General features: G+C 40.9%; 1 protein-coding gene across 2 annotated transcripts in view; it reads left to right on the top strand.

Moving 5' to 3' along the window:
* The first annotated feature begins 1,971 nt into the window (after positions 1-1,971).
* Positions 1,972-17,402, top strand: part of LOC136858016 (serine-rich adhesin for platelets) — a 95,502-nt gene continuing 80,071 nt past the window's right edge. Inside the window, exon 1 of one of the 2 annotated variants that reach the window (XM_067137215.2) lies at positions 1,972-2,228. The gene's annotated coding sequence lies outside the window, so the exon portion shown is untranslated. Of the gene's footprint in view, positions 2,229-3,488; positions 3,579-17,402 lie in introns of those variants that run through there. The other variant, XM_067137216.2, reaches the window with a different exon arrangement.

Raw genomic sequence — 17,402 nt, 5'->3', positions numbered from 1 at the left:
AAAATAATTCATTTTTCACTTCCTTTCACCACCCCCCTTTAAGTGAATTTTCCGAAAACAAAGAAATACGTGTTTCTTTATGTATAAAGGATTTTCCAAATATCGATTTATCGCGAATGTAACATCTTTAGTTTAGAGATATATGTATCCTCATAAAAGGAATTCAGCTAGTTTTTCAACCCCCCCCCCCAGGCTTATTTAACCCCATAATATGCGATTCTTTATTTTTTAAAGAAATTCCAAATATCAATTTTCATATCTATAACAACTGTAGTTTTCGTTAGATATAAGTATAGTCATACAAATAATTCAATTAATGTTTCAATCCTTTCACCCACCTTAATTGGAATTTCCAAAATCAAAGGAATACGTGTTTCTTTATTTTTTATTTTTAAATACCAATTTTCACGTCTGTAAGCTCTTCAGTTTTTGAGATATCAGTATCCTCATGACAAAGAATTCGACCTTTTCTCAGTCCTTTTTACTCATCCCCCCAAGGGTTTTTCTGAAAACAAAAACATTCATGCTTCTTTATTTTTAAAAGAGATTAGAAATATCAGTTTTCACTCTTGTAACATGTTAAGTTTTTTAGATGTACTGTAGATATGCTCATTTTAAGAATTCAGCCCCTTTTTAGTTCCCCTTAAGTGGATTTTCTGAAAACAAATAATCTATGTTTCTTAACTTTTACAGGAGATTCCAAAAACTCATTTTTTACGTCTGTAACTCGTTACATTTCTGTGATATACTGTAGATATTTCTTTATAAAAATTCACCCCTTTTGTCACTGTTGTCCCCCTGTGGGTGAAGGCGGTAGAATAACACCCACGGTATCCCCTGCCTGTCGTAATAGGCGACTAAAAGGGACCGCAGGGGTTCTGAACTTTGGAGCGTAGATTGGCGACCACGGTGCCCTCAGCTGAGCCCCAGCATTCCTTCCACTTACTTGTGCCAAGCTCCTCACTTCCATCTATCCTATCCGACCTCCCTTGTTCAACTCATGTTTTTTCAGACCCCGATGGTATTTCGTATGGTGTTCTAGGAAGTATTTCAATTGCATGCCCTTCGTGGCCCTTGTCTTCTTTTGGCCGATACCTTCATTTTTGAAGTGTCGGGCCCCTTCCATTTTCTCTCTCTCATTAGTGTTGGATAGAGGTTGGTTGCCTAGTTGTAGCCTACTTCCTCTTGAAACAATAAACACCATCACCACCACTTTTGTCATTGCTGTTCACCACTCCCTCCCAATAATTGGATTTTCCCAAACAAAAATGCGTTTTTCTTTTATTTTAACAGGACCTTCTAAAGACCAATTTTCATGCCTGTGACAGTTTTTGAGATATAAGTATCCTCATAAAAGTTATTCAACCCATTTTGTACCCCTCTTAATGGGATTTTCTGAAGAACAAAAAAAGACGTGTTTCTTTATTTTTCTACGAGATTCAAAATACCAATTTTTACGTCTGTAAACTTTTACGTTTTTGAGATATAGAATTACCGTACTCATTTAAATAATTCATCCCCTTAGGGACGGAATATCAAAAAATTTCCCTTAGTGGGCACCTACACTCTAATATAAATGTATCCCTAATATTTCATTTCTCTGTGTCTAGTGGTTTTGTTCCTGCGATAATGAATCGGTCACAGTAAGTCAGTGAGTCAGTCGGGACATGTTTTACATACATTCAATCCCAACCAATCTCCTCAAGAAAGAAAGAAAAGCCATGTTTTACATATATATAGATAGATAATAGTGGTTTTGATATCATTATAGTTAATCTGTTCATAATAGTTCAAACTCTTCTCAGAAGGAAAAATCTGGAAAATTATATTTGTTATTTTAATTTGAGTCCCCCTTTGTGCTATTTTGATACTTTCAGGAGAATGTAAAAACCGAATTCTTACCTGTTGTGTAGGGGAAATGTCGATCTGTCGATGTCTCATTCATGCTGGCCAAAGAGGATATAAGCGGTGGAGGCAATGAAAGTCTGTTTACAATGGCGGTATTAGTGCTTGGAAATCTGATGCCGAATCATAATGAATTTAATTTTAACATTTTCTGAAGTTTTTCATGCTTTATTTTCAGTATTTTATCATAAAGTTGGAAATGGTTAAAATTAATAGTGTACTTAATATTTCATGGAAGTAACACTGTTGTTGTACAGGGTAATTTAGAAATGGAAATTGATCATTCCCAAATTCGTAGTTTTTTTCTGGACTATGTGTGCGTGGTACGTATATTAGGACTAAAATGTGTTTATGGCAAAAAGTGTCTTACCTGTTAAATTCGTTATATTTTGTTAAGGTTTATTAAATGTGACTGTAAGTATCGAAGGCTTCGCCCTCCCCTGTGTTTCTTGGTTATGTTTCTTGGTGTGTTCTTGTTCCATTTGAGTAGCCTACTTACCCTCCTGAATAGGTTACTTCATTATATAACCATTATTCTCAATAATGCTATGAAACGTGATTTTGATTTCCTTGCAAAACTGTTTTGCTGTGATTGTTTCATTTTTGCATTGTGTAATGCAGTTTGTTTTAGGTTGTTTCAGTACTGTATTTATGAAATGACTGGTGTTTGCACCTTTTTTTGCTCCTTTACAATGCAGGCGTACTTTTGTTACATTTAAGTGCACTTACTGTTCAATTTCTCAAGAGCTGACAAGCAATCAAATAGAGAGTTTTATCCTGCATACTGATACATATCCAAACGTGCTCACTCAAGGGGGGGGGGAGTACAATAATAATGTTATTTGCTTTACGTCCCACTAAGTACTTTTTACGGTTTACGGAAACCCCGAGATGCCAGTAAATCACCTGACACGAGGCTGACGTATTTGAGCACCTGCTAATACCACCGGACTGCACCAGGATCGAACCTGCCAAGTTCGGATCAGAAGGCCAGCGCCTCAACAGTCTGAGCTACTCAGCCTGGCCACAATCATAATTTTGAGTTAATAGCATGTTTAATTTTATAAAATCTGTATTAGTTCACTAAAGACCCTGCAAGTTAATAATGAAGTGAAATATATAAATTAAGCAGCGGTAATCTTATCCGGTACTGGTATTGATTTTTGGAGGAAAGATATGTTCATTATGAATGCCACCTCTGGAAGTATGTTTACTTTTATAATATAATGAACCACACATTATTTTCCTTTCTTTTTTGTGGTTTGTACCACTGTCATTGGCTGAAATAAATTTGTGTATGATTTCATTCTCAGAAATAGCACACACATAGTTCGTAACCAACCACCACACAGAAAAATATTCTAAAAAAATCGTGACACAAAACAGAGAGTTCACTCCCTTTAACAGGTCTCTGCTAAACATGCTTGACGTGTTAGACTAATGGTTCTTTTTTGTCACTAGCCAGGATGTGCACAGACCAGTACAGAAAAGCTGTAAAGAAAACAATGTTTAATACTCTCCCGCCCACAATCTTGGTTACAGAGTTATGCGATTGGCAATACTTCGTTGGAAGTAGGTACACCGATATGAGCGCTGCAGGTGGAGGAGTGAAGAAATGAACAAAAGACAGTCATGTTGCAGCTGAATACGTGCGCTGCAGTTGGAGCATCTAGGTACTAACTTTGGAGGTCCTACATTGAACTAATGCCAAAATATTAAATAAAAATTTGTAATATTTCATTAAGATTCTTTCTGATTCCAATACAGTTTTGTGATGAATTGGTGTCTGTTGTCGAGACCAATCTCCCTTAGCAATTACAGAACTTGACTGTATTGTATACTTTGTCGAATGCCTTTTTGTAATCAATAAACATGCATACCTATGATTAGTGAGAAGTTTCGAACAGTAGACAGTAAGCAGGTTCAGAATATAGAAAGTGAATGGGTGGCATACAGGGATGCTGTAGTAGAAACAGCAAGGGAATGCCTAGGAACAACTGTGTGTAAAGATGGAAAAAGGCAAACATCTTGGTGGAATGATGAAGTGAGAGCAGCTTGTAAACGTAAAAAGAAGGCTTATCAGAAATGGCTTCAAACAAGGGCCGAGGCAGACAGGGATTTGTACGTAGATGAAAGAAACAGAGCGAAACAAATAGTTGTTGAATCCAAAAAGAAGTCATGGGAAGATTTTGGTAATAACCTGGAAAGGCTAGGTCAAGCAGCACTGAAACCTTTCTGGACAGTAATAAAGAATCTTAGGAAGGGAGGGAAAAAGGAAATGAACTGTGTTTTGAGTAATTCAGGTGAACTCATAATAGATCCCAGGGAATCACTGGATAGGTGGAGGGAATATTTTGATCATCTTCTCAATGTAAAAGGAAATCAAGGAAATCACCCTGGTGGTGTTGCGAACAGCCAAGCTCATGGGGAGGAGGAAAATGATGTTGGTGAAATTACAGTTGAGGAAGTGGAAAGGATGGTAAATAAACTCCATTGTCATAAGGCAGCAGGAATAGATGAAATTAGACCTGAAATGGTGAAGTATAGTGGGAAGGCAGGGATGAAATGGCTTCATAGAGTAGTAAAATTAGCGTGGAGTGTTGGTAAGGTACCTTCAGATTGGACAAAAGCAGTACAGTAGAACCTCGTTTACCCGGATCAACTGGGACCAGGACCGATCCGAGTTAACGAAAATCCGGGTTATCCAGAGAATGACGGAAAAACAAAAGAAAAAAAACAACATATAAATCACCGAAATATTTTTAATGGAGTTTAGAAATTATTATTGACACACTTTCACCTAAAAACACATACACTGTATGCACTGTAATAGCCTATGTATTTGCACTGTACTCAATATAGTTACAAACTAGTCTGTAGTAAAAAAGGCAGTGAGCTTCTGCTGTCTCAGTTTAGTGCATCGCTTACGAGCAGCGCGATCTCACATCCACTTTAACAGTAGAAGTTCATTTGGCAATGTTTCGGCTTGACTCTCGAAATACACCATCAATTTCTCAATGTTTGCTACTGCTTCTGCGTGGGTCATAACCACAGCTGGTTCATCAACACTGTCTGAATCTGAATCCTCTTCATTTTCATTTTCAGTAACACTGTATGATGCAATTATGTCTTCTTCATCAACATCGGAACAGCCATCGATATTTTTAAAAATGTCTATAAAATGTTCTTCCACACTTATTTTTTCTTCTTCAATGTTGCTTTCTGGCAAGTCACTTACACCAGGCCACAACTTTTTCCATGACTTTATTAAAGTTTCTCTACCAACCTGGTCCCAAGCTTCCGCAATAATATAAATAACAGTCTTTATGTTAAAAGATTTCAGCACCTCTACCACACCATGCTCTCCTTCGTTCTCTACCAGTTGACTTACCATTTGCCTTTTGTACAATTTTTTCATTTTTTCTAGAACTCCTTGGTCCATCGGTTGAACAAGAGAAGTTACATTAGGTGGTAAAAACTTCACTGAAATGTCATCTTTGACTAGTTCATTGACAGACGGATGCGAAGGTGCATTGTCAATCAGCAAAACCGCCTTGTTGGGAAGGCCACACTTCGTCAAATATCTTTTTACTGACGGCACAAAATTCTCAAAAAACCATTGTTTGAAAATGTCACTAACCATCCAAGCACTTTTTTGTGATCTGTGAACGACAGGCAATGAATCTTGTTTCACATTTTTCAATGCACGGGGATTTTTAGACTTCCCTATTATAAGGAGAGGAAGTTTGTGCTTTCCTGACGCATTACTGCAAGCCATTATGGTGAGGCGGTCTTTCCCTTTTTTATACCCTTTGGGTGAATCTTCTACTTTTTAGGCTAGCGTTTTACTCGGCAACATCCGGTAGAATAAACCGGATTCATCGGCATTGTAAACTTGATCTGGCGTCAATTCTTCCTTTTTAATAAAGTCCTCAAACTCTTTTTTAAATTTTCCTGCTGCTTCAACATCACCTGACAAGCTTTCCCCAGTGATTGTAAGTTGACGCACTCCATGCCGTTTTTTCCATCTGTCCAACCATCCCTGGCTAGCTGTAAAATTTGGATCTCCAAGGGGCAACTGTTTGTTCAGACTCAATGCTTTCTGTTGGATGATGGGTCCAGAAATTGGCAAACCACATTCTCTTTCAGCACAAAACCAGGCAAACAATGCTTCATCTAGAGTTTCTAGTTTAGCAGTTTTTGCTTTACACTAATTATGCAAACTGTCCTTAGAAATCATCTTGAAACAAAAGTCTTCAATGTGATTTCTGTTCTTTTTCCAATCAGATACGGTCGATGTTCCTACTCCAAACTCAGCAGCAATGTTCTTTAACGATTCTCCCTTATCAATTCTTGTCAATGCTTCCATCCTTTTTTCCATAGTCACAACGATGTTTTTATGTTTCGTCGCCATCGCGGACAGCGAGCAAACGAAACAGCAAAACGATACTGTACCTAGACCGTGAAGCTAGGAAAACTCGTGAACACTACCGAGATTGCAGCGCAACTGAGGAACGTTGTTTCTTAGCCTATGTCAAGTGCGAGGCGCGGGTGGGGGTAGGAGAGGGCTGAGTCACCAGTCTGCTGCGTAGCAACAGCAGGTGGGGTGAGTGCAATGAACTCGCCTGTTGGCAAGAGAATTCGAGTAATGTACCTACCGAGAATAGCAATTTATCGTCTGTAAAACAAGTCTTCATTTACTACGCTGAAAAACATAATTTCTTTTTCAAAACTGGTCCGGGTTAACGAGGTTTCACTGTAATTGCACCTATCTATAAGCAAGGGAACAGGAAGGATTGCAACAACTATCGAGGTATCTCATTGATTAGTATACCAGGCAAAGTATTCACTGGCATTTTGGAAGGGAGGGTGCGATCAGTCGTTGAGAGGAAGTTGGATGAAAACCAGTGTGGTTTCAGACCACAGAGAGGCTGTCAGAATCAGATTTTCAGTATGCGCCAGGTAATTGAAAAATGCTACGAGAGGAATAGGCAGTTGTGTTTGTTTCGTAGATCTAGAGAAAGCATATGACAGGGTACTGAGGGAAAAAATGTTCGCTATACTGGGGGACTATGGAATTGAAGGTAGATTATTAAAATCAATCAAAGGCATTTATGTTGACAATTGGGCTTCAGGGAGAATTGATGGTAGAATGAGTTCTTGGTTGAGGGTACTTACAGGAGTTAGACAAGGCTGTAATCTTTCACCTTTGCTGTTTGTAGTTTACATGGATCATATGCTGAAAGGTATAAAATGGCAGGGAGGGATTCAGTTAGGTGGAAATGTAGTAAGCAGTTTGGCCTATGCTGACGACTTGGTCTTAATGGCAGACTGTGCCAAAAGCCTGCAGTCTAACATCTTGGAACTTGAAAATAGGTGCAATGAGTATGGTATGAAAATTAGCCTCTCGAAGACTAAATTGATGTCAGTAGGTAAGAAATTCAACAAAATTGAATGTCAGATTGGTGATACAAAGCTAGAACAGGTCGATAATTTCAAGTATTTAAGTTGTGTTTTTCCAGGATGGTAGTATAGTAAGTGAGATTGAATCAAGGTGTAGTAAAGCTAATGCAGTGAGCTCGCAGTTGCGATCAGCAGTATTTTGTAAGAAGGAAGTCAGCTCCCAGACGAAATTATCTTTACATCGGTTTGTTTTCAGACCAACTTTGCTTTATGGGAGCGAAAGCTGGGTGGACTCAGGATATCTCATTCATAAGTTAGAAGTAACAGACATGAAAGTAGAAAGAATGATTGCCGGTACAAACAGGTGGGAACAATGGCAGGTGGGTACTCGGAATGAGGAGATAAAGGCTAATTTAGGAATGAACTCGATGGATGAAGCTGTACGCATAAACCGGCTTCGGTGGTGGGGTCATGTGAGGTGAATGGAGGAGGATAGGTTACCTAGGAGAATAATGGACTATGCTATGGAGGGCAAGAGAAGTAGAGGGAGACCAAGACGACAATGGTTAGACTCGGTTTTATAACGATTTAAAGATAAGAAGTATAGAACTAAATGAGGCAACAACACTAGTTGCAAATCGAGGATTGTGACGACGTTTAATAGATTCACAGAGGCTTGCAGACTGAACGCTGAAAGGCATAACCGTCTATAATGATAATGTATGAATGTATGTATGTACACTGACTGACAGAGCAAATGCAACACCAAGAAGGAGTAGTTCGAAAGGGTTGAAAGTTGGGGAAAAAACAGAGACGGCACGGACGAATGATTGATGTTTATTTCAAACCGATATGCAGGTTACACAATGCGCACGGCATCGACTCAGTAGGATGTAGGACCACCGCGAGCGGCGATGCACGCAGAAACACGTCGAGGTACAGAGTCAGTAAGAGTGTGGATGGTGTCCTGAGGGATGGTTCTCCATTCTCTGTCAACCATTTGCCACAGTTGGTTGTCCGTACGAGGCTGGGGCAGTTTTTGCAAACGGCGTCCAATGAGATCCCACACGTGTTCGATTGGTGAGAGATCTGGGGAGTACGCTGGCCACGGAAGCATCTGTACTCCTCGTAGAGCCTGTTGGGAGATGCGAGCAGTGTGTGGGCGGGCATTATCCTGCTGAAACAGAGCATTGGGCAGCCCCTGAAGGTACGGGAGTGCCACCGGCCGCAGCACATGCTGCACGTAGTGGTGGGCATTTAACGTGCCTTGAATACGCACTAGAGGTGACGTGGAATCATACGCAATAGCACCCCAAACCATGATGCCGCGTTGTCTAGCGGTAGGACGCTCCACAGTTACTGCCGGATTTGACCTTTCTCCACGCCGACACCACACTCGTCTGCGGTGACTATCACTGACAGAACAGAAGCGTGACTCATCGGAGAACACGACGTTCCGCCATTCCCTCATCCAAGTCGCTCTAGCCCGGCACCATGCCAGGCGTGCACGTCTATGCTGTGGAGTCAATGGTAGTCTTCTGAGCGGACGCCGGGAGTGCAGGCCTCCTTCAACCAATCGACGGGAAATTGTTCTGGTCGATATTGGAACAGCCAGGGTGTCTTGCACATGCTGAAGAATGGCGGTTGACGTGGCGTGCGGGGCTGCCACCGCTTGGCGGCGGATACGCCGATCCTCGCGTGCTGACGTCACTCAGGCTGCGCCTGGACCCCTCGCACGTGCCACATGTCCCTGCGCCAACCATCTTCGCCACAGGCGCTGCACCGTGGACACATCCCTATGGGTATCGGCTGCGATTTGACGAAGCGACCAACCTGCCCTTCTCAGCCCGATCACCATACCCCTCGTAAAGTCGTCTGTCTGCTGGAAATGCCTCCGTTGACGGTGGCCTGGCATTCTTAGCTATACACGTGTCCTGTGGCACACGACAACACGTTCTACAATGACTGTCGGCTGAGAAATCACGGTACGAAGTGGGCCATTCGCCAACGCCGTGTCCCATTTATCGTTCGCTACGTGCGCAGCACAGCGGCGCATTTCACATCATGAGCATACCTCAGTGACGTCAGTCTACCCTGCAATTGGCATAAAGTTCTGACCACTCCTTCTTGGTGTTGCATTTGCTCTGTCAGTCAGTGTATGTACATATCCTTATTCATGTCCTGGCAAAGCTGTAGCAAGACCTGTATGCAGTACAGCGCATCCTGTATCCCAAATCCAAATTGTTTTTCTAAGAGTGTTCCCTTGCATCTGGTATAGATTTCTGCCATGGATAATCTTCAGAAACATCTTCAGAACGTGGCTGATAAAGCTGATCATATGGTGTTCCTTGCATTGCTTTGCATTGATCTTCTTTGGTAGAGTTATGAAGGAGGACTTGAGCCAATCCTTTGAAATCAGGTTTGTTCTGTGCACCGTGTTGAAGAGGTCTGTGAGGGTATCATTGCCATTGTTGTCCACCAACATAAGGATTTTGGCGTACACCTGGTTTGGCCCTATGACCTTACCGCATTTGTATTGTCAAACAACTCACCGCAGCTCCTCCTGCAAGATGTCGGGACCATTGTCTACTTCAACCACTCCATGCTGCTTCGTTATTGTGTCTTTAAATAGCTGCTCAGTGTATGCCTTCCACAGCTTCAGATTATCACCTGTATTCGTTACCAGTCTGTCATTCTTGTTGACCAGTGTCTCTTTGATCTTCTTGTGCAGTTTGAAGTTGTCATGCCTCTCTTGTAGTTCTTCAGTCTCTAGACACATTGATGACAACCATTCTTCTTTGATCTTGGCTTTTATTTCCTGATACACCTGGTTGTATCGCTGTTGGTTTCGATTCTCCCACTTCTGTCTTTTGTCCATTAACCTATTGCCATGCAATTATTTTCCTTGAAAAATCTACCTTGTAATGCAGTTATTTTTTACATTTTAAGTTATGGATGCCAAAATGGTTACAAAAGCATACTACATCAAACTGACAACATTTTGGGTTACTGTTTAACTTCCTACAATTAATTGAAGTCTTTTAAGGTATGGTACACTTTGAAATAACCTTCCATGTGGAGGGCAACTTTGCATTTGTTGCATTCGAAGCAAGATTCCTTCTAGATTCCATGCTCAAAACAGACTTTACATCTCCTTGATGGGGCTGATTTACTTGCTGTATGAGCAATCTTCTTAGGAAAATGACCGTAGTGCTTTCCCTGTAGTTTCACTGGTGTGCTATCTGAGATGAACATCCTCTAGTGGCATAATCAGGAACGGTGACATCTTCCAGAATTTGCTCTGCAGTGTTGATTCGAAATGATGAGAAGCTCATTTTCTTTTTCCTCGCGCTCAGCATGTCATGTATGTAGCTAGAAATCTACAATGTCACATCCAGCAAGTTGAAGTACAATTTCTTGTACCCTTTTACATACCTGCATTGCCTTTCGGAACATTACTGGGCAAATTCCAGTTCCAGTTGTTCGATTTGGTGAGGTTGTGTATGGAGTTATCTTCATTCTCACTATCGTTTTCATGAGCGGAGTCACAATTCTCAGACGCACTATCACTGCTAAATCTACTATCAGATAATTCTGAGTTGTCTTCATCACCACTATCAAGAAGAAATTGCAGAATTCTTTCCTGTTCGTCCTCATGATGTTTATACATCTTGCTCAGTAGAATTCATTTCATGAACAAGAAGACCAACTTTAGAAGAAAAATATACATTGAACAAATGGCCTTCAGATAATAACATTGGCATGTAAACTTGCTAGCACTATCATTGAATGTAATTGTAAAGTATAACATCACAATCAAAAGAAATCAGTGGTCAGACAGACTATTTCTGACTTGAGTACACGGTGGCGGTTGCACCCGTCATTGCATGTTAATGGATGCGGAACTCTTGACGGTTCTACCAGTCCCTGTAGCAGAATGGGTTAAGTCCAGAATCTCATCTGTCCTCCATGGCTGTTTCTTCCTCATCAGTTCTGCAGTCAAGTGCTTTATCTCTGTTGTGATGAGCATCTGCTTCGTACCTGCCCACAATTCCTCCACATCATGCTCTTTATTATTTAGTTGCTTCAGCCCTTCCACAAGATCAACCTCGAGAGCAGCAAATCTCAGCCTCTTTGGTCTTGTTTATATATATTAGCACTGTCCTTATCCTCTGTGAATGATCTTGAGCTTGCTTCATGTTTCCAACCACTTGTTTGTGGTCTGATGAAATGTCATCTCTGGGGTAGCCTATGTTTTGACCAACTGGAAGCTGTTTCTGAACCTCCAGTTGACCAGTAGTTAAGTCTGGCTCCTGACTATGTTTTCTGCTCTGTCTTGAGGTGACTTTCATGTGTAGAGAGAGCACAGTGGAAATTTTAAAAAAGTGTTCTGGATGATTTATTTCTTCATGCCAGAGCTGAATGAGGTAACTTTCCCTCTCGTTCCATACTACACCCATCTCAAAATCTCTCACCACTTGTTCTACTCTTCCATCCTCTATCTTCGCATTGAAGTCCCCCAGGATGATATTTGGATCATGCTTCTTCATCGGTCACATCAGCTCCTGTATAACTGTTCATAGAACTGTTTGACCTCTTCATCCTTCCTATCCGCATTTGGTCCATATACTTGGATTATGTTAACATTGAGAGGACTGGCTTGCAGCTGCGGTAACGCAACATTGTTTTAGAGTGCCACAAAATTCATGACGCGGCTCGCAGGACAAGAAACAATCACTGCGACTCCTTGCCGGTGATCCTGCTGGTTGTTCACCGTGTAGTACACCATGTTCACAATTATAAGGGTTGGATGTTTCCACCTAATCAATACTATGTACATTCACAAATATTTGTATTTGCATTTTAAAATCACATTACAGTACTAGTTTTGGCCTTATAGGCCATCTTCAGCTGGATATGTCATAATTAGAGACGAGGATTATAGGCACTAAAAACAGTTGAAATAGGCAGGCATATAGGCTCCTAAATTAGCCAACATAGGCATGTAAATAGGCACTAACGTGTAAAATAGGCATGGAAATTATATATAATTTAATAACACACTTAATTACTATAAAAGGAATTTACAATGAGCAACTTTTCAATGTTTTCTGGCAACAGTCTTGTTCTCTTGTCATGCAGAATGTTTTGTACTGAGAGAAAGATCTCTCAACGTCACATGGAAAGATCGGAAAAAACTTCAGTGAAGCTACTTCATCTGGCCTTAGTTACTTTCTTTCATTTACCTCACCTCGTAGCATCCTGTTTACTTTCACCATCGATTTCCATCCTGGATTCTGCTGCAGGACCCTACCGAACGTTTCGCTGATAGCGGCTACCTTCCCGGGGGTTCGGTCAAAACTTCCCCTGATTTCTTCCAAAATCCTAAATGACTCCATCTGGGGCATGCCACTCTTCTTCAACTCGTTGATACAGCATTTTGTACTCGTATCAGATGCGTCGCGGTATTTCTATGTTGATCTATATGGTAACTTTTTCACATTTGATCTGAAAAATAATAAAATTGACTTAAATTATATTGTTCCTATATATCTTACATTTCTTTTTTTTGCTTTACGTCGCAACGACACAGATAGGTCTTATGGCGACGATGGGACAGGGAAGGGCTAGGAGTGGGAAGGAAGCGGCCGTGGCCTTAATTAAGGTACAGCCCCAGCATTTGCCTGGTGTGAAAATGGGAAACCACGGAAAACCATTTTCAGGGTTGCCGACAGTGGGGTTCGAACCTACTATCTCCCGAATACTGGATACTGGCCGCACTTAAGCGACTGCAGCTATCGAGCTCGGTCTTACATTTCTACAGTTGGGCTAATTGGCAATAATGCTTAGTATTTATATTATGCATTTGTTTCATTAAAAACTATTAAGAGATGATATTTCCAGAAGTACAAAACTTTAAAGTAGGAACAAGGGAATTCATAGTTTACATGGAAATATGTCCTCAAAGATATTTTTTAGTTATAATTTGGCAGTATCATGTTTTTCACCGGGTGAAAAAAAAATGATGTGAAACAGTACCTGAGTATCATAGAGGAGAGCTCCCTCCTTTATGCTTGCTAGGGACCCACCAAGCTGCCCATAGCAGTAATCTTACTTACATGGAAAAATTAAAACTGAGGAACTATAAATCTCAGATTTGTGAATATTTTATTTGTTGCTATTTGCCTGCTTTAGTCAGCCGGGTCAGCTGTCATGAAGACTATTTTCTGTTCCCTGCAATAAATTCTGAATCATGTGTGCCCACAAGGATGCCATCCTCATTGAAAATTAGAAAACCGCATAATTTGAAATTGTTGTGGCATGCGCCCATAACCTCGCTTTTTGTCACAATTTAGCAAGACTCTAGAAGGGATGCTAGAGGCTTGTTCGCCGCTTCGTGGCCCTTACATGGGAGCTTACACCCCCCAGATTGTCTTTGCTTGCTCTCCAGTACAACGGTTACTAACCAGACCTCACCAATCCAGACCACCGGTCTTTTTCACTGGCCTGGTCTTGTAAAGATAAGTCTTGGCAGCATTGTAAAACACGCTGTGACATCGTCCGAGCCGTGCCATGTTGTATGTCTAGCCTCTGTAACTTGTCCTAGCCACGCCACATTGGATCTGTAACCTATGTTTCGCGAAGGCTTAGCGGAAGCATAATAGGGTTCACTATAGCCTACACATAGTGCTGGTGAATGTTACGATTTCAGCTCTGAGAGCTTTCATTCGGGAGATAGTGGGTTCAAACCCCACTGTCGGCAGCCCTGAAGATGATTTTCCGTGGTTTCCCATTTTCACACCAGGCAAATGCTGGGGTTGTACCTTAATTAAGGCCACGGCCGCTTCCTTCCCATTCCTAGGCCTTTCCTGTCCCATCGTCGCCATAAGACCTATCTGTGTCAGTGTGACGTAAAGCACCTAGCTGAATGTTACGATTTAAAAAAAAAATTGCATTTCAGTTGTAAATCTCTATTTTCACAGGAAAAGAATCACAGTTCAAAATACCGATTTTTAATTTTCATCCAGTCTGTGACAACTCCTCGTTCAGTAATGAAATGATTATTTACATTTTAGCAATAAAAAATATTGAAAGTTCACGACTAATACAGCATTGCAACAAAATAATTTGCCACAATAAATTAATAGGCCTATAAATGCTACTGTGAAATGTGATCACAGTTCTTAAACAGAGAAAAAAATAAAAGGAAAAGGAACAAACGAACCTACCTCCTAACAGCAAGCTAGGCAGAATTTTCTTTGGGCATTGCTGCAGACACACTACTTCTTCTTCTTCTTCTTCACAATAAATCACAACACGTTCTAAAGATAAAGCGTACGTGCACAACAGTTCGCATCCAGATGTAGGTATAGGGGTTGTGTTGTGCAACATAGTTCGACGTTGATTGGTTCTCGCATATGTCTTAGGAGGTTGGACGGACTGAAGGCTTCGATATCAAATTGTTCCTTGTTTCTCCTGATGGAAATTTCCCAACCACAATTCCTGGTGACTTCCGAGAATTCCCATTTTTGTTCGTGAGGTAAACGGATATGAGAAGATAATTCTCTCGAGGAGCACACCAGCTACAATATAATGCACTGGAATAAAATTGGCTTCTTTAAAATACAGTCAAAAGGCATAAAAATAGGCAATTATACTCCAAATAGGAACAAACCCCTGAAATAGGCATTCACAGGCACAATAAAACCAACAAAATCTAGCTCAAAAGACCCTAAAACTGATTTATATCTCAAAAGCCTACGTTTCTGAACACAGGAATAAAATAGGCAAATTCCCTTCTCTAGTTATAATATTAGTCTCTCAACGAGCAAGTGGCTGTGCAGTTAGGATATCGATATAAATGGTCCGTTATTGGACATTATAAATTTTCCAGCTAACTCATTCCTGGTTGCCAGCGTTTCGCCCCTGTGTGCTAGGCTGGGCTCATCAGTTGCTACCTAGCACACCTACCAAGCTCTGGATAGTGCATACCGTGGAGGCCACTGCGTAGGCTAATTGCAGCCACCGGCAGTGCACCATCAACATCTACATCATGTGCAGTTAGGATCGTGAAGCTGTGAACTTGCATTCGGGAGATAATGGGTTCGGACCCCACTGTCAGTAGCCCTGAAGATGGTTTTCCATGGTTTCCCATTTTCACACCAGGCAAATGCTGGGTCTGTACCTTAATTAAGGCCACGGCCACTTCCTTCCCATTTCCAGCCCTTTCCTATCCCATCGCCGCCATAAGACCTATCTTTGTCGGTACGATGTGAAGCAAAGTGTAAAAAAAAAAAAAAAATATATCTATTAGTCTCTAAAATAGCATAGTTCATTTCTGTCAAACATCAGTATTCTTATCTTAAAAGTTTTTTGTACTTAAGTATCACAGTTCAGTTTTACTGCTGGTGTCTTAAAATGTTGTTATAATATAAAAATATGGTCGCTTAAAACTTGCTAGCACCAGTTGATTACATATGAGGGTACATATATGTTTTTTTTTTTTTTGCTAATTGCTTTTACGTCGCACCGACACAGACGGGTCTTACGGCGACGATCATATATGTTTTGAGCTGAGGCATGGGATAATAGATAATAGCCCATTTTCTAAATGTTACTGCATTGCTGTATAGTTTGACTAAGAGGGAACATCCTTGGACCTCGTGATGGGTTTTCTATAGTTTTTTAGAGAGGCTGCGTACTAAACAGATTTCTCCAACTTGAAGAAGCAAAGGAAGACACATTTTACTGCTGCTAAATGATTTGTGTTTAGAACTGTTGTATTTGGCATATAATTTATTTTTAATCAGCTAAATACATGTGAAATGCATGAGAATTTCTTATGTGTACTGTACTAGTGGCATGTTTTGAAAGTTTAACTTACATTTTTTAAGGCTGTTTTGACTTCCTTTGCTCCATGATTTTTCTCACCCAAACATTAAACATTAGTACCAATGAAATTGTTTTGTTGTTTTGTTTTGTTTCCAGCCAACCACTGGTATTTCTAATACACATTTCTTGAAATTTTTAATCTATTTTTCTTTTCTGAGAAACATTTATATTAAGATGGACTATTCTTACTTCAAAATCAAATTTTTGCTCAAAAGAGATGCAAGAGAATTTCACGTCAAAATGTCAGCTGAATCCCATAGTTCACTGATGATGTCTGCTCTCTCTCCCATCATTGTTTCTCTCTTGAAGAAAGTTACAATCTAAATCACATTTAGGTCTACAGAAGTGACATGTAAATGATAAGGTGCATATTAGAAGCTTTATGTAACATTAAGCAGACATATCCCTTGATATGCATTAGACACTATATATTAAACTCTTGATAACCCCCCGTGGGCGGGGGACACAGATGAAGAATACACCCACGGTATCCCCTGCCTGTCGTAAGGGGCGACTAAAAGGGGCCCCAGGGGCTCTAGACTTGGGAGCGTGGGTTGGCGACCATGGGTCTCTTAGCTGAGTCCCGGCATTGCTTCCCTTACTTCTGCCAGGTTCCTCACTTTCATCTATCCTGTCCGACCTTCCTTGGTCAACTCTTGTTATTTTCCGACCTCGACGGTATTAGAGCATTCGAGGCCTAGGGAGTCTTTAATTTTCATGCCCTTTGTGGCCCGTGCCTTTCTTCGTCCGTTACTTCATTTTTTGAAGTGAAGGTTCCCTTCTTTTTCCTTCTTTTTCCTCTTTGTCTACCCTCTTTGGATGGGGGAACAGACGAAGAATACACCCACAGTATCCCTTGCCTGTCATAAGAGGAGACTAAAAGGGGTGACCAAGGGATGATTGACTCAGAACCATGAAACTATTTGTGATTAGTACCATCACGCGGGGAACACCATAGGTCGCCTTTACTTGCGCGTAGTACCTCTCTGTTAGGTCCTCGATAGTTTTGTGATTTGTAGCAGTCCAGCGGGGTTCACTGTGGGTTTCCGGTACCTGTGATTAGTACCACTAAATGCGGAACAACACAGGCTTACGTCCCGTGATTAGTACCATTATGTGAAAACACGCCACGGGTCTGGGCGTTGCCTCTGGTTAGTAACACAATATGAGCGACACCGTGAGTCTTCGTTGCCTATGTTTAG

This window comes from Anabrus simplex, chromosome 1 (genome assembly GCF_040414725.1).
Source record: "Anabrus simplex isolate iqAnaSimp1 chromosome 1, ASM4041472v1, whole genome shotgun sequence".
Classification (NCBI taxonomy): Eukaryota; Metazoa; Arthropoda; class Insecta; order Orthoptera; family Tettigoniidae; genus Anabrus; species Anabrus simplex.
Note: the sequence above shows the minus strand (reverse complement) of the source record. Positions and strands in the feature narration are given on the sequence as shown.